Source organism: Heliangelus exortis, chromosome 8 (genome assembly GCF_036169615.1).
Source record: "Heliangelus exortis chromosome 8, bHelExo1.hap1, whole genome shotgun sequence".
Lineage (NCBI taxonomy): Eukaryota > Metazoa > Chordata > Aves > Apodiformes > Trochilidae > Heliangelus > Heliangelus exortis.
The window spans coordinates 30835983-30853625 of record NC_092429.1 but is presented as its reverse complement, the minus strand read 5'-3'; the positions used below and the strand labels follow the sequence as shown (position 1 = coordinate 30853625).

The 17643-nt window shown below is 49.9% G+C and overlaps 1 long non-coding RNA gene across 1 annotated transcript; it reads right to left on the bottom strand.

Annotated features, from left to right (window-relative positions):
* Positions 1-9863: 9863 nt before the first annotated feature.
* LOC139799439 (uncharacterized) lies at positions 9864-13301 on the bottom strand. The gene is made up of 5 exons (XR_011727261.1): positions 13025-13301; positions 12450-12546; positions 12054-12119; positions 11074-11719; positions 9864-10584 (listed from the first exon to the last, which is right to left on the bottom strand). It is a non-coding gene; the product is annotated as an uncharacterized lncRNA (long non-coding RNA).
* Positions 13302-17643: the final 4342 nt, after the last annotated feature.

The window sequence follows — 17643 nt, the reverse complement described above, 5'->3', positions numbered from 1 at the left end:
TACAACTTTGTTTTTTCTACCAAATACCTCCAATATTTGATGCCTCAACCATTCCCCAGATGTTTCACAATATGGCTCCAAAATTCCATATAAATGGGCCTGGATTAAAAATGAAAAAAGGGACATCTGAAAATTTGATCTGCCTTTAATCCTCACATGGAACCCTACCCAGAACAACACCAACAATCTGGCTACAACTTTGGTTTTTCTACCAAATACCTCCAATATTTGATGCCTCGGCCACTCTCCAGATGTTTCACAATATGGCTCCAGAATTCCATATAAATGGGCCGGGATTAAAAATGAAAAAAGGGACAACTTAAAATTTGATCTGCCTTTAACCCTCACATGGAACCCTCCCCACAGCACCACCAACAATCTGGCTACAAATCTGTTTTAGTACCAAAAACCTCAAATATTCGACGCCTCGATGGCACACCCACTGCATCTAAATATGGCTCCAAAATTCCTTATAAATGGGCTTAGAATACAAATGCATAGTGTGACCACTGGAAACTTTTGCTGGCCCTAACCCTCACATGGAATCCTACCCACAGCACCACCAACAATCTGGCTACAAATCTGTTTTAGTATCAAATGCCTCCAATATTTGACCCCTCGGCAACTCCCCTGATGTTTCCAAATATGGCTCCAAAATTCAATAAAAATTGATTAGAAAAAAATCCATAGTGTGGCCACTGGAAACTTTTGCTGGCCCTAACCCTCACATGGAACCCTACCCACAGCACCACCAACAACCTGGCTACAACCTTTGCTTTAGTACCAAAACCCTCAAATACTTGGCTCCTCGACAGCACACCCTCTGTGTATCTAAATATGGCTCCAAAATTCCTTATAAATGGGCTTAGAATAAAAATACAGAGTGTGACCACTGGAAACATTTGCTGGCCCTAACCCTCACATGGAACCCTACCCACAGCACCACCAACAATCTGGCTACAAATCTGTGTTACCTCCAAAACCTCAAATATTTGACCCCTCGATGGCACACCCACTGTATCTAAATATGGCTCCAAAATTCCATATAAATGGCCTTAGAAAAATATGGAAGGAGTTACCACTGGAAACTTTTGCTGGCCCTAACCCTCACATGGAACCCTACCCACAGCACCAACACCAATCTGGCTACAACTTTGTTTTTTGGACCAAAGACCTCCAATATTTCACCCCTCAGCCACTCTCCGGATGTTTCACAACATGGTTCCAAAGTTCCACATAAATCGGCCTGGATTAAAAATGAAAAAGTGACAATTGAAAATTTGATGTGGCTTTAACCCTCACATGGAACCCTACCCACAGCACCACCAACAATCTGGCTACAACTTTGGTTTTTCTACCAAATACCTCCAATATTTGACGCCTCAGCCACTCTCCAGATGTTTCACAATATGGCTCCAGAATTCCATATAAATGGGCCTGGATTAAAAATGAAAAAAGGGACAACTGAAAATTTGAGCTGCCTTTAACCCTCACATGGAACCCTACCCAGAACAACACCAACAATCTGGCTACAAATTTTGCTTTAGTACCAAAACCCTCAAATACTTGGCTCCTCGATGGCACACCCACTGCATCTAAATATGGCTCCAAAATTCCTTATAAATGTGCTTACAATAAAAATGCATAGTGTGACCACTGGAAACATTTGCTGGCCCTAACCCTCACATGGAATCCTACCCACAGCACCACCAACAATCTGGCTACAACTTTGTTTTAGTACCAAAAACCTCCAATATCTGACCCCTCGGCCACTTCCCTGATGTTTCCAAATATGTCTCCAAAATTCAATAAAATTTGATTAGAAAAAAAACCATAGTGTGGCCACTGGAAAATTTTGCTGGCCCTAAGCCTCACATGGACACTTACCCACAGCACCACCACCAATCTGGAACAACTTTGTTTTAGTACCAAAAACTTCCAATATTTGACCCCTCGGCCACTCCCCCGATGTTTCCAAATATGTCTCCAAAATTCAATAAAAATTGATTAGAAAAAATCCATAGTGTGACCACTGGAAACTTTTGCTGGCCCTAACCCTCACATGGAACCCTACCAACAGCACCACCAACAATCTGGCTACAACTTTGTTTTTTCTACCAAATACCTCCAATAGTTGATGCCTCAGCCACTCCCCAGATGTTTCACAATATGGCTCCAAAATTCCATATAAATGGGCCTGGATTAAAAATGAAAAAAGGGACAACTGAAAATTTGATGTGGCTTTAACCCTCACATGGAACCCTACCCACAGCACCACCAACAATCTGGCTACAAATTTTGCTTTAGTACCAAAACCCTCAAATACTTGGCTCCTCGATGGCACACCCACTGCATCTAAATATGGCTCCAAAATTCCTTATAAATGGGCTTAGAATAAAAATCCATAGTGTGACCACTGGAAACTTTTGCTGGCCCTAACCCTCACATGGAACCCTACCCACAGCACCACCAACAATCTGGCTACAACTTTGTTTTTTCTACCAAATACCTCCAATATTTGATGCCTCAACCATTCCCCAGATGTTTCACAATATGGCTCCAAAATTCCATATAAATGGGCCTGGATTAAAAATGAAAAAAGGGACATCTGAAAATTTGATCTGCCTTTAATCCTCACATGGAACCCTACCCAGAACAACACCAACAATCTGGCTACAACTTTGGTTTTTCTACCAAATACCTCCAATATTTGATGCCTCGGCCACTCTCCAGATGTTTCACAATATGGCTCCAGAATTCCATATAAATGGGCCGGGATTAAAAATGAAAAAAGGGACAACTTAAAATTTGATCTGCCTTTAACCCTCACATGGAACCCTCCCCACAGCACCACCAACAATCTGGCTACAAATCTGTTTTAGTACCAAAAACCTCAAATATTCGACGCCTCGATGGCACACCCACTGCATCTAAATATGGCTCCAAAATTCCTTATAAATGGGCTTAGAATACAAATGCATAGTGTGACCACTGGAAACTTTTGCTGGCCCTAACCCTCACATGGAATCCTACCCACAGCACCACCAACAATCTGGCTACAACTTTGTTTTAGTACCAAAAACCTCCAATATCTGACCCCTCGGCCACTTCCCTGATGTTTCCAAATATGTCTCCAAAATTCAATAAAATTTGATTAGAAAAAAACCCATAGTGTGGCCACTGGAAAATTTTGCTGGCCCTAAGCCTCACATGGACACTTACCCACAGCACCACCACCAATCTGGAACAACCTTGTTTTCGTACCAAAAACTTCCAATATTTGACACCTCGGCCACTCCCCTGATGTTTCCAAATATGGCTCCAAAATTCAATAAAAATTGATTAGAAAAAAATCGATAGTGTGACCACTGGAAACTTTTGCTGGCCCTAACCCTCACATGGAACCCTACCCACAGCACCACCAACACTCTGATTACAACTTTGGTTTTTATACCACATACCTCCAATATTTCACCCCTCAGCCACTCCTCCGATGTTGCCAAATATGGCTTCAGAATTCTATATAAATGGGCCTGGATTAAAAATGAAAAAAGGGACAACTGAAAATTTGATGTGGCTTTAACCCTCACATGGAACCCTACCCACAGCACCACCAACAATCTGGCTACAAATCTGTGTTACCTCCAAAACCTCAAATATTTGACCCCTCGATGGCACACCCACTGTATCTAAATATGGCTCCAAAATTCCATATAAATGGCCTTAGAAAAATATGGAAGGAGTTACCATTGGAAACTTTTGCTGGCCCTAACCCTCACATGGAGCCCTACCCACAGCACCAACACCAATCTGGCTACAACTTTGTTTTTTCTACCAAATACCTCCAATATTTGATGTCTCAGCCACTCCCCAGATGTTTCACAATATGGCTCCAAAATTCCATATAAATGGGCCTGGATTAAAAATGAAAAAAGGGACAACTGAAAATTTGATGTGGCTTTAACCCTCACATGGAACCCTCCCCACAGCACCACCAACAGTCTGGCTACAAATCTGTTTTAGTACCAAAAACCTCAAATATTCGACCCCTCGACAGCACACCCTCTGTATCTAAATATGACTCCAAAATTCCTTATAAATGGGCTTAGAATAAAAATGCATAGTGTGACCACTGGAAACATTTGCTGGCCCTAACCCTCACATGGAACCCTACCCACAGCACCACCAACAATCTGGCTACAAATCTGTTTTAGTACCAAATGCCTCCAATATTTGACCCCTCGGCAACTCCCCTGATGTTTCCAAATATGGCTCCAAAATTCAATAAAAATTGATTAGAAAAAAATCCATAGTGTGGCCACTGGAAACTTTTGCTGGCCCTAAGCCTCACATGGAACCCTACCCACAGCACCACCAACAACCTGGCTACAACCTTTGCTTTAGTACCAAAACCCTCAAATACTTGGCTCCTCGACAGCACACCCTCTGTGTATCTAAATATGGCTCCAAAATTCCTTATAAATGGGCTTAGAATAAAAATACAGAGTGTGACCACTGGAAACATTTGCTGGCCCTAACCCTCACATGGAACCCTACCCACAGCACCACCAACAACCTGGCTACAAATCTGTGTTACCTCCAAAACCTCAAATATTTGACTCCTCGATGGCACACCCACTGTATCTAAATATGGCTCCAAAATTCCATATAAATGGGCTTAGAAAAATATGGAAGGAGTTACCACTGGAAACTTTTGCTGGCCCTAACCCTCACATGGAACCCTACCCACAGCACCAACACCAATCTGGCTACAACTTTGTTTTTTGGACCAAAGACCTCCAATATTTCACCCCTCAGCCACTCTCTGGATGTTTCACAACATGGTTCCAAAGTTCCACATAAATCGGCCTGGATTAAAAATGAAAAAAGGGACAACTGAAAATTTGATCTGCCTTTAACCCTCACATGGAACCCTACCCAGAACAACACCAACAATCTGGCTACAAATTTTGCTTTAGTACCAAAACCCTCAAATACTTGGCTCCTCGATGGCACACCCACTGCATCTAAATATGGCTCCAAAATTCCTTATAAATGGGCTTAGAATAAAAATCCATAGTGTGACCACTGGAAACTTTTGCTGGCCCTAACCCTCACATGGAATCCTACTGACAGCACCACCAACAGTCTGGCTACAACTTTGTTTTAGTACCAAAAACCTCCAATATCTGACCCCTCGGCCACTTCCCTGATGTTTCCAAATATGTCTCCAAAATTCAATAAAATTTGATTAGAAAAAAAAGCATAGTGTGGCCACTGGAAACTTTTGCTGGCCCTAACCCTCACACGGAACCCTACCAATAGCACCACCAACAATCTGGCTACAACTTTGGTTTTTGTACCAAATACCTCCAATATTTGACGCCTCAGCCACTCTCCAGATGTTTCACAATATGGCTCCAGAATTCCATATAAATGGGCCTGGATTAAAAATGAAAAAAGGGACAACTGAAAATTTGAGCTGCCTTTAACCCTCACATGGAACCCTCCCCACAGCACCACCAACAATCTGGCTACAAATTTTGCTTTAGTACCAAAACCCTCAAATACTTGGCTCCTCGATGGCACACCCACTGCATCTAAATATGGCTCCAAAATTCCTTATAAATGGGCTTAGAATAAAAATGCAGAGTGTGACCACTGGAAACTTTTGCTGGCCCTAACCCTCACATGGAACCCTACCCACAGCACCACCAACAATCTGGCTACAACTTTGTTTTTTCTACCAAATACCTCCAATATTTGATGCCTCAACCATTCCCCAGATGTTTCACAATATGGCTCCAAAATTCCATATAAATGGGCCTGGATTAAAAATGAAAAAAGGGACATCTGAAAATTTGATCTGCCTTTAATCCTCACATGGAACCCTACCCAGAACAACACCAACAATCTGGCTACAACTTTGGTTTTTCTACCAAATACCTCCAATATTTGACGCCTCGGCCACTCCCCTGATGTTGCCAAATATGGTTTCAGAATTCCATATAAATGGGCCTGGATTAAAAATGAAAAAAGGGACAACTGAAAATTTGATCTGCCTTTAACCCTCACATGGAACCCTCCCCACAGCACCACCAACAATCTGGCTACAAATCTGTTTTAGTACCAAAAACCTCAAATATTCGACGCCTCGACAGCACACCCTCTGTATCTAAATATGACTCCAAAATTCCTTATAAATGGGCTGTGAATAAAAATGCAGAGTGTGACCACTGGAAACTTTTGCTGGCCCTAACCCTCACATGGAACCCTACCCACAGCACCACCAACAATCTGGCTACAACTTTGTTTCTTGTACCAAAGACCTCCAATATTTCACCCCTCAGCCACTCTCCGGATGTTTCACAACATGGTTCCAAAGTTCCACATAAATCGGCCTGGATTAAAAATGAAAAAAGTGACAACTGAAAATTTGATGTGGCTTTAACCCTCACATGGAACCCTACCCACAGCACCACCAACAATCTGGCTACAACTTTGGTTTTTCTACCAAATACCTCCAATATTTGACGCCTCAACGAATTCCCAGATGTTTCACAATATGGCTCCAGAATTCCATATAAATGGGCCTGGATTAAAAATGAAAAAAGGGACAACTGAAAATTTGAGCTGCCTTTAACCCTCACATGGAACCCTACCCAGAACAACACCAACAATCTGGCTACAAATTTTGCTTTAGTACCAAAACCCTCAAATACTTGGCTCCTCGACAGCACACCCTCTGTATCTAAATATGGCTCCAAAATTCCTTATAAATGGGCTTAGAATAAAAATACAGAGTGTGACCACTGGAAACATTTGCTGGCCCTAACCCTCACATGGAACCCTACAAACAGCACCACCAACAACCTGGCTACAACTTTGGTTTTTATACCAAATACCTCCAATATTTCACCCCTCAGCCACTCCCCAGATGTTTCACAATATGGCTCCAAAATTCCATATAAATGGGCCTGGATTAAAAATGAAAAAAGTGACAATTGAAAATTTGATGTGGCTTTAACCCTCACATGGAACCCTACCCACAGCACCACCAACAATCTGGCTACAAATTTTGTTTGGTACCAAAAGCCTCAAATATTCAACCCCTCAACCACTGTCCATATGTTTCACAACATGGTTCTAAAATTCCATATAAATGGGCCTAGAGAAAAAGTGATAAAAGTGACAACTGAAAATTTGATCTGGCCCTAACCCTCACATGGAACCCTACCCACAGCACCACCACCAATCTCACTACAACTTTGTTTCTTGTACCAAATACCTCCAATATTTGACCCCTCAGCCACTCTCCAGATGTTTCACAACATGGTTCCAAAACCCCATATAAATGGGCGTAGAGAAAAAATGAAAAAAGGGACAACTGAAAATTTGATCTGGCCCTAACCCTCACATGGAACCCTACCCACAGCACCACCACCAATCTCACTACAACTTTGTTTCTTGTACCAAATACCTCCAATATTTGACCCCTCAGCCACTCTCCAGATGTTTCACAACATGGTTCCAAAACCCCATATAAATGGGCGTAGAGAAAAAATGAAAAAAGGGACAACTGAAAATTTGATCTGGCCCTAACCCTCACATGGAACCCTATCCACAGCACTACCAACAATCTGCCTACCATTTTCCTTTAGTACCTAAAACCACAAACATTCGATCCCTCGGCCACTCTATGTTTTTTTTAGATTTCAGGTCCCAAATTGAAAAGATTTACATGTGGCTTTTCCACACAAGTAAATATTGTCTGAATTCCTATAATTTTGCCCTAACACTATCATCAACTCTTCAAGAACACGCTAAACTCTGGATATTATTAAAGTACACCACTCACCTGCTCTTTGTAGTATCTTAGTTTGTATCCATCTTCAGTTTTAGAACCTGGAACATGAAGAGTTTGCAGACAACTCATCCAGAAGCCACTGATTCACTCCACACACAGACTCGGCCCTTAAACTCACGTGGAGGCTTCTGTGCAACTGTCCTGCCCCACCTCTTTCTCACAATCCCCTGGAAAAAACCCTCCTCTCCTTCACTGTACTCCCCTGGGATGAAAGAGCCTCACCTGCAACCCATCTGAGCACATCACACCCTAACCCTAAGCCCACCCCCTATCCCTCCCCACTCCCCCTGCCAACAGCTGCAGTTTGACCCCTGGGGCTATGAAAAGACTCAGGCCACAGAGAACCAGAAAATGTTCGCTAAAGCACATCAGAAATTTCCCGCAGTGAGATGGGGAAAAGAGCAGAATAATATGGATTTCTTGAGGATGAATCTAAGGTCACCTGCACCATGGATGGCCCAAATCAGAAAGGTGCAAATCCAATGGAGTGTCATACCTCCCCTGGCATGTCTATTTCAATCCCAAAGTCCCTAGAAACACATGTTTTTATAAATTTCTAATTCCCAACCTTGTCCCCTCCATCCCACAAGCCCTCTCTGGCACCCATCCCTCAACTTGGCTTCCAGAAGGATGCAAGTCAACCCATTCCTATTCCTAACGGGCACAAAGAGTAATAAACAGAATATTAAAATACAGAATATTTAAACACTTTATAACCCCAAAATATCCCACACAAAGCTACCAACAGGAGAAAAAGATGCAGGCAAGAAAAGCCCTTCTGACTGCACAGACTGCTGACTCAGAGGCTCTTGCAGAAAGCTGATGCCTGTGTGTCCATGAGCTCCCAAAACCACTGACCCAGTGAGCTCCACAGCTGCCACCAACTGCAAGAACAGCAGAGTTCTGACCCCAGCACAGCACCAAACCAGACTGAGAGCCCTGGGCAGATGGGGGGGGTTTATGTACCCCAGGCACCACCCACCAACCATCCCACCACCATCTGGAGAAGGGGCAGTGCCAAAAGCTGCCAGGAATAAAGGGGCAGGAGGGCATACAGCTGGTTCTGTCAGCTGCTTCTGGGGACACAGTGGAATTAGAGGCATAATTGTTTAAGATTTGGGAAAACTGAAAACTGCTTGTCTTAAGGGTGTTGACGTAGTATTAACAGTTGGAGTGACTGGACCTGAGGCTGCAATTAAAATGAAATTGTAGCTGAATTCCTATGATTTAAAGTTAGTTAGACTTTTACTCGTCCACTTAGAATAATAATGTTAGTTTGTAGACTCAAAATAACCACGTACAATGGGAGGATGCATTGACTGAGACTTAAGGTGGAACAACTGGACTGCTGAAGAATTATCCTGATGAGAAGTGATTGATGGTGAATGGAGACTCCCAGGTAGAGGACAGACCCCATCATAAAGGGGAGGCCTCATCATCCTGGGAGATAATTGGATGGACAGTCACAAGAATGTCGTGCAAGCAACCTCAAGGCCACACTATGAGCTCCAGCTGCAATAACCCAACTCTGGGACAGACCTGAACCTCCCAGCTCCAATACATAGCAAAGCCCTCCCTAAAATCTTCATTTCTTACCAGACAGCTCCTCTCAACGCTCATGCTATGGGATGAGCTATCATGTCCACACAAAACATGTCCAGGCCTTAATCTCTAATCAGGTGCAAGTTATAAAAAAATTCTTTAGGTAAAATTGGCAGCTCCAGTGTAAAGCAGAGGGACAGAAGGCTGAGGAGTGCTGAGTGCTGCTACCCTGTGGCTGAAAAGCGGCACTGCAGCTGGCACTGCTGGCACAGACTGGCATTCTGGGTTTTGCACACAAAATCCATACGCCCCCAGCCCCATTTAAAGCCCATTTTAAAAACTTTTTTTGCAGCCCTTTCTGCCGGTGCTGGTCCTTTCAATTACGTACAGCGGAAACTTAATACAAAAAGTGTAGTAGACTTTTTAATTAGTTTAAAAAAAGACCAGAGAAAAATTAAAACATTTTACATAGTACAAGTTTTATTTTAACATCTGTATTGACACTGATTTAGCAAAAAGGGGTTTTATTTAACAGAAGCACTCTGCAGAAGCCCACTCATCCGCTCTTCACACCTTTTGCACCACACCACCCAGGCAAATCGAGCTGCAGCCTCTGCCCTGCACCGACAGCTACCTGCCAAGCAAACCATCCGTGTGCTCAGCCTCCAACACCACAACGCTTCCCTGTTCTCCCCTAACGCAAGCTCACACACAAAGCCTTCACGGAGCCACCTGCTCCTCCTGCACAAGGGCTGCAGCAAACATCTACCTCAAGGCTCCTGCAACAACGGCCTCTGCCACCAACACTTCCTCTGTCTCCACAGGAGACTCTCCTAAGCTGCCTGCTGACAAACTCGCCCTGTCCTCGCCAAAGACACACACCACCACAACAACAACAACAACTACAACTACAACAACAACAACAACAACAACTCCTGCCAAGACAGATTTGCGTGTGCGGTGGGTGGACCCCAGGTGTGAGCTAATGCAGAGCTGGGCTTGAAAATGGCAGAGTGCACAGCCCGGGGGCTTTATCTCGTATTTTATTACATCATCCCTGCCCTCCCAGGAACCCGTGGATGAATCCTCTTCTTCAGCCTCCGCTGGCAGGTCCCCCGAAGTCCTCATCTTCTCCTCCCCGCCGTCTTCTGCTCCCAGGCTTTCTCCTTCGTCAGCTGTCCAGAGAGACACACGCACAGAGCTGAGCTTTACAGCAACCCTCTAGTGCCAGCCCGTGGCAGAGTCCCAAGGCTGAAACCTCCCAACGGCCCCACCTTGCCTCCTTCTTCCCTGCGCTCCCCCCCTCTCTACCCCAACTCTGCCCCTTCCCAGCAGCTGAGCCGACGGGCGCTGTCCCTTTGCCGGGCCTCTGCTCTCCCCCTGGGCCCTGGCGCCTGCCACAAGACCCCACACCAACAAGCAGCCCCCTTCCCCCTTCCCTCCTCCTCTCCCTCCCCCTTCTCCCCTCCCCAGAGCCCAAACCTTACACCAGGCTCTTGCCCAGGCCGGACCCTTTTGTCTCTGCCCTCGGCTGCTTCCTTCTGGGGGGCCCGGGACACAAGGACACCCCTCTGAGCCATCTCTGCAACCCCCTGCTCCCACACCCCACCCCCCCGCCGTCCCCCAAAAAGCCCAGGCAGGAGCCCCTGCTCCTCCCCACTTACCAGCCCCTGCTGCTGGACACCCCGTAAGGGCCAGGGAACGTGTCTTGTGATTGCCAGATTGATCCCTAGCAAAGAGTGCCCTCCTAAAAGCCCGCCCCTTATCCGCTCTTCACACCTTTTGCACCACACCACCCAGGCAAATCGAGCTGCAGCCTCTGCCCTGCACCGACAGCTACCTGCCAAGCAAACCATCCGTGTGCTCAGCCTCCAACACCACAACGCTTCCCTGTTCTCCCCTAACGCAAGCTCACACACAAAGCCTTCACGGAGCCACCTGCTCCTCCTGCACAAGGGCTGCAGCAAACATCTACCTCAAGGCTCCTGCAACAACGGCCTCGGCCACCAACACTTCCTCTGTCTCCACAGGAGACTCTCCTAAGCTGCCTGCTGACAGACTCGCCCTGTCCTCGCCAAAGACACACACCACCACAACAACAACAACAACAACAACTACAACTACAACAACAACAACAACAACAACTCCTGCCAAGACAGATTTGCGTGTGCGGTGGGCGGACCCCAGGTGTGAGCTAATGCAGAGCTGGGCTTGAAAATGGCAGAGTGCACAGCCCGGGGGCTTTATCTAATGTTTTATGGCATCATCTGTCTCTTCCCTGGCACCAGTGGATGGATCCGCAGAGGATGTCTGGAGGAGAGGGAGAGAGAGAGCTTTAGGTAGGATTAACCAGCTCAACACCCCTGTCCCAAGCAGCGAGACCCCAAGCCTGCAGATCCCCCACCCCCACCCCCACCCCCCCCCCCGGAGGCCCCACATGATTGACACTTCTTTCTCACCCCTGCCCGAACCTGGGCACAGAGGGGGAAAATACAGCAAGTATTTGTCAAAGGGGCACCCAGAGCTTTCTCGTGTTTTCTTTCAGGCAGACGCCAGGGCAAGGAGATGGCCCACCGTTTGCCAACCTCTTCCAAAAGCAAAGGCTTCTTTCTCCCTCCTCAGCTCAGAGGCTTTTGCAACTCACCAGAACCTCCCTCAGCGGTCAACAGGAGCCTGGGAGCACGGGTGCAGGACGCCTGGTGTCCTGAGCCTAGGGGAGAAACAAAAGAAGAAGAGGAGCGTGAGACCACTGAGCACAGAGTGGAAAGGAGCCCTGCCCCCAGCTCACTACCAGGCGCTGATGAAGCCTCGGCTGGGTCTGGGTCCCTGGGCAAAATTTCCAGGGGAAAGCCAGGCCAGCTGCAAAACCACCTGCATCTTTCTTCAGCCCTCTTGAACTGGAGGGAGGGTTCACCACCATCCTCTTCTTCTTCTTTTTCCCTTTTGACTTCTTCAAGCTCTTACTGCCTCCCTCTTCCCTCCCAGGTGCGTGGCCACCCTCTCTTCTTTCCTTGTCACTCTTGAGCCAGGGGTCCCTCACCATTCTTCTCCTTCTTCAGCCTCCGCTGGCAGGTCCCCCGAAGTCCTCATCTTCTCCTCCCCGCCGTCTTCTGCTCCCAGGCTTTCTCCTTCGTCAGCTGTCCAGAGAGACACACGCACAGAGCTGAGCTTTACAGCAACCCTCTAGTGCCAGCCCGTGGCAGAGTCCCAAGGCTGAAACCTCCCAACGGCCCCACCTTGCCTCCTTCTTCCCTGCGCTCCCCCCCTCTCTACCCCAACTCTGCCCCTTCCCAGCAGCTGAGCCGACGGGTGCTGTCCCTTTGCCGGGCCTCTGCTCTCCCCCTGCAGCCCCCTTCCCCCCTTCCCCCTTCCCTCCTCCTCTCCCTCCCCCTTCTCCCCTCCCCTCCCCTCCCCAGAGCCCAAACCTTACACCAGGCTCTTGCCCAGGCCGGACCCTTTTGTCTCTGCCCTCGGCTGCTTCCTTCTGGGGGGCCCGGGACACAAGGACACCCCTCTGAGCCATCTCTGCAACCCCCTGCTCCCACACCCCACCCCCCCGCCGTCCCCCAAAAAGCCCAAAAGCCCAGGCAGGAGCCCCTGCTCCTCCCCACTTACCAGCCCCTGCTGCTGGACACCCCGTAAGGGCCAGGGAACGTGTCTTGTGATTGCCAGATTGATCCCTAGCAAAGAGTGCCCTCCTAAAAGCCCGCCCCTTATCCGCTCTTCACACCTTTTGCACCACACCACCCAGGCAAATCGAGCTGCAGCCTCTGCCCTGCACCGACAGCTGCCTGCCAAGCAAACCATCCGTGTGCTCAGCCTCCAACACCACAACGCTTCCCTGTTCTCCCCTAACGCAAGCTCACACACAAAGCCTTCACGGAGCCACCTGCTCCTCCTGCACAAGGGCTGCAGCAAACATCTACCTCAAGGCTCCTGCAACAACGGCCTCGGCCACCAACACTTCCTCTGTCTCCACAGGAGACTCTCCTAAGCTGCCTGCTGACAGACTCGCCCTGTCCTCGCCAAAGACACACACCACCACAACAACAACAACAACAACAACTACAACAACAACAACAACAACAACTCCTGCCAAGACAGATTTGCGTGTGCGGTGGGCGGACCCCAGGTGTGAGCTAATGCAGAGCTGGGCTTGAAAATGGCAGAGTGCACAGCCCGGGGGCTTTATCTAATGTTTTATGGCATCATCTGTCTCTTCCCTGGCACCAGTGGATGGATCCGCAGAGGATGTCTGGAGGAGAGGGAGAGAGAGAGCTTTAGGTAGGATTAACCAGCTCAACACCCCTGTCCCAAGCAGCGAGACCCCAAGCCTGCAGATCCCCCACCCTCACCCCCACCCCCCCCCCGGAGGCCCCACATGATTGACACTTCTTTCTCACCCCTGCCCGAACCTGGGCACAGAGGGGGAAAATACAGCAAGTATTTGTCAAAGGGGCACCCAGAGCTTTCTCGTGTTTTCTTTCAGGCAGACGCCAGGGCAAGGAGATGGCCCACCGTTTGCCAACCTCTTCCAAAAGCAAAGGCTTCTTTCTCCCTCCTCAGCTCAGAGGCTTTTGCAACTCACCAGAACCTCCCTCAGCGGTCAACAGGAGCCTGGGAGCACGGGTGCAGGACGCCTGGTGTCCTGAGCCTAGGGGAGAAACAAAAGAAGAAGAGGAGCGTGAGACCACTGAGCACAGAGTGGAAAGGAGCCCTGCCCCCAGCTCACTACCAGGCGCTGATGAAGCCTCGGCTGGGTCTGGGTCCCTGGGCAAAATTTCCAGGGGAAAGCCAGGCCAGCTGCAAAACCACCTGCATCTTTCTTCAGCCCTCTTGAACTGGAGGGAGGGTTCACCGCCATCCTCTTCTTCTTCTTTTTCCCTTTTGACTTCTTCAAGCTCTTACTGCCTCCCTCTTCCCTCCCAGGTGCGTGGCCACCCTCTCTTCTTTCCTTGTCACTCTTGAGCCAGGGGTCCCCTCACCATTCTTCGCCAGGGGTCCCCTCACCATTCTTCTCCTTCAGCCTCCGCTGGCAGGTCCCCCGACGTCCTCATCTTCTCCTCCCCGCCGTCTTCTGCTCCCAGGCTTTCTCCTTCGTCAGCTGTCCAGAGAGACACACGCACAGAGCTGAGCTTTACAGCAACCCTCTAGTGCCAGCCCGTGGCAGAGTCCCAAGGCTGAAACCTCCCAACGGCCCCACCTTGCCTCCTTCTTCCCTGCGCTCCCCCCCTCTCTACCCCAACTCTGCCCCTTCCCAGCAGCTGAGCCGACGGGCGCTGTCCCTTTGCCGGGCCTCTGCTCTCCCCCTGGGCCCTGGCGCTTGCCACAAAAGACCCCACACCAACAAGCAGCCCCCTTCCCCCTTCCCTCTTCCTCTCCCTCCCCCTTCTCCCCTCCCCTCCCCAGAGCCCAAACCTTACACCAGGCTCTTGCCCAGGCCGGACCCTTTTGTCTCTGCCCTCGGCTGCTTCCTTCTGGGGGGCCCGGGACACAAGGACACCCCTCTGAGCCATCTCTGCAACCCCCTGCTCCCACACCCCACCCCCCCGCCGTCCCCCAAAAAGCCCAGGCAGGAGCCCCTGCTCCTCCCCACTTACCAGCCCCTGCTGCTGGACACCCCGTAAGGGCCAGGGAACGTGTCTTGTGATTGCCAGATTGATCCCTAGCAAAGAGTGCCCTCCTAAAAGCCCGCCCCTTATCCGCTCTTCACACCTTTTGCACCACACCACCCAGGCAAATCGAGCTGCAGCCTCTGCCCTGCACCGACAGCTACCTGCCAAGCAAACCATCCGTGTGCTCAGCCTCCAACACCACAACGCTTCCCTGTTCTCCCCTAACGCAAGCTCACACACAAAGCCTTCACGGAGCCACCTGCTCCTCCTGCACAAGGGCTGCAGCAAACATCTACCTCAAGGCTCCTGCAACAACGGCCTCGGCCACCAACACTTCCTCTGTCTCCACAGGAGACTCTCCTAAGCTGCCTGCTGACAAACTCGCCCTGTCCTCGCCAAGGACACACACCACCACAACAACAACAACAACTACAACTACAACAACAACAACAACAACAACAACAACTCCTGCCAAGACAGATTTGCGTGTGCGGTGGGCGGACCCCAGGTGTGAGCTAATGCAGAGCTGGGCTTGAAAATGGCAGAGTGCACAGCCCGGGGGCTTTATCTAATGTTTTATGGCATCATCTGTCTCTTCCCTGGCACCAGTGGATGGATCCGCAGAGGATGTCTGGAGGAGAGGGAGAGAGAGAGCTTTAGGTAGGATTAACCAGCTCAACACCCCTGTCCCAAGCAGCGAGACCCCAAGCCTGCAGATCCCCCACCCCCACCCCCACCCCCCCCCCCGGAGGCCCCACATGATTGACACTTCTTTCTCACCCCTGCCCGAACCTGGGCACAGAGGGGGAAAATACAGCAAGTATTTGTCAAAGGGGCACCCAGAGCTTTCTCGTGTTTTCTTTCAGGCAGACGCCAGGGCAAGGAGATGGCCCACCGTTTGCCAACCTCTTCCAAAAGCAAAGGCTTCTTTCTCCCTCCTCAGCTCAGAGGCTTTTGCAACTCACCAGAACCTCCCTCAGCGGTCAACAGGAGCCTGGGAGCACGGGTGCAGGACGCCTGGTGTCCTGAGCCTAGGGGAGAAACAAAAGAAGAAGAGGAGCGTGAGACCACTGAGCACAGAGTGGAAAGGAGCCCTGCCCCCAGCTCACTACCAGGCGCTGATGAAGCCTCGGCTGGGTCTGGGTCCCTGGGCAAAATTTCCAGGGGAAAGCCAGGCCAGCTGCAAAACCACCTGCATCTTTCTTCAGCCCTCTTGAACTGGAGGGAGGGTTCACCGCCATCCTCTTCTTCTTCTTTTTCCCTTTTGACTTCTTCAAGCTCTTACTGCCTCCCTCTTCCCTCCCAGGTGCGTGGCCACCCTCTCTTCTTTCCTTGTCACTCTTGAGCCAGGGGTCCCTCACCATTCTTCTCCTTCTTCAGCCTCCGCTGGCAGGTCCCCCGACGTCCTCATCTTCTCCTCCCCGCCGTCTTCTGCTCCCAGGCTTTCTCCTTCGTCAGCTGTCCAGAGAGACACACGCACAGAGCTGAGCTTTACAGCAACCCTCTAGTGCCAGCCCGTGGCAGAGTCCCAAGGCTGAAACCTCCCAACGGCCCCACCTTGCCTCCTTCTTCCCTGCGCTCCCCCCCTCTCTACCCCAACTCTGCCCCTTCCCAGCAGCTGAGCCCCCTTGCCGGGCCTCTGCTCTCCCCCTGGGCCCTGGCACTTGCCACAAGACCCCACACCAACAAGCAGCCCCCTTCCCCCTTCCCTCCTCCTCTCCCTCCCCCTTCTCCCCTCCCCTCCCCTCCCCAGAGCCCAAACCTTACACCAGGCTCTTGCCCAGGCCGGACCCTTTTGTCTCTGCCCTCGGCTGCTTCCTTCTGGGGGGCCCGGGACACAAGGACACCCCTCTGAGCCATCTCTGCAACCCCCTGCTCCCACACCCCACCCCCCCGCCGTCCCCCAGAAAGCCCAGGCAGGAGCCCCTGCTCCTCCCCACTTACCAGCCCCTGCTGCTGGACACCCCGTAAGGGCCAGGGAACGTGTCTTGTGATTGCCAGATTGATCCCTAGCAAAGAGTGCCCTCCTAAAAGCCCGCCCCTTATCCGCTCTTCACACCTTTTGCACCACACCACCCAGGCAAATCGAGCTGCAGCCTCTGCCCTGCACCGACAGCTACCTGCCAAGCAAACCATCCGTGTGCTCAGCCTCCAACACCACAACGCTTCCCTGTTCTCCCCTAACGCAAGCTCACACACAAAGCCTTCACGGAGCCACCTGCTCCTCCTGCACAAGGGCTGCAGCAAACATCTACCTCAAGGCTCCTGCAACAACGGCCTCGGCCACCAACACTTCCTCTGTCTCCACAGGAGACTCTCCTAAGCTGCCTGCTGACAAACTCGCCCTGTCCTCGCCAAAGACACACACCACCACAACAACAACAACAACAACAACTACAACAACAACAACAACAACAACAACAACAACAACTCCTGCCAAGACAGATTTGCGTGTGCGGTGGGCGGACCCCAGGTGTGAGCTAATGCAGAGCTGGGCTTGAAAATGGCAGAGTGCACAGCCCGGGGGCTTTATCTAATGTTTTATGGCATCATCTGTCTCTTCCCTGGCACCAGTGGATGGATCCGCAGAGGATGTCTGGAGGAGAGGGAGAGAGAGAG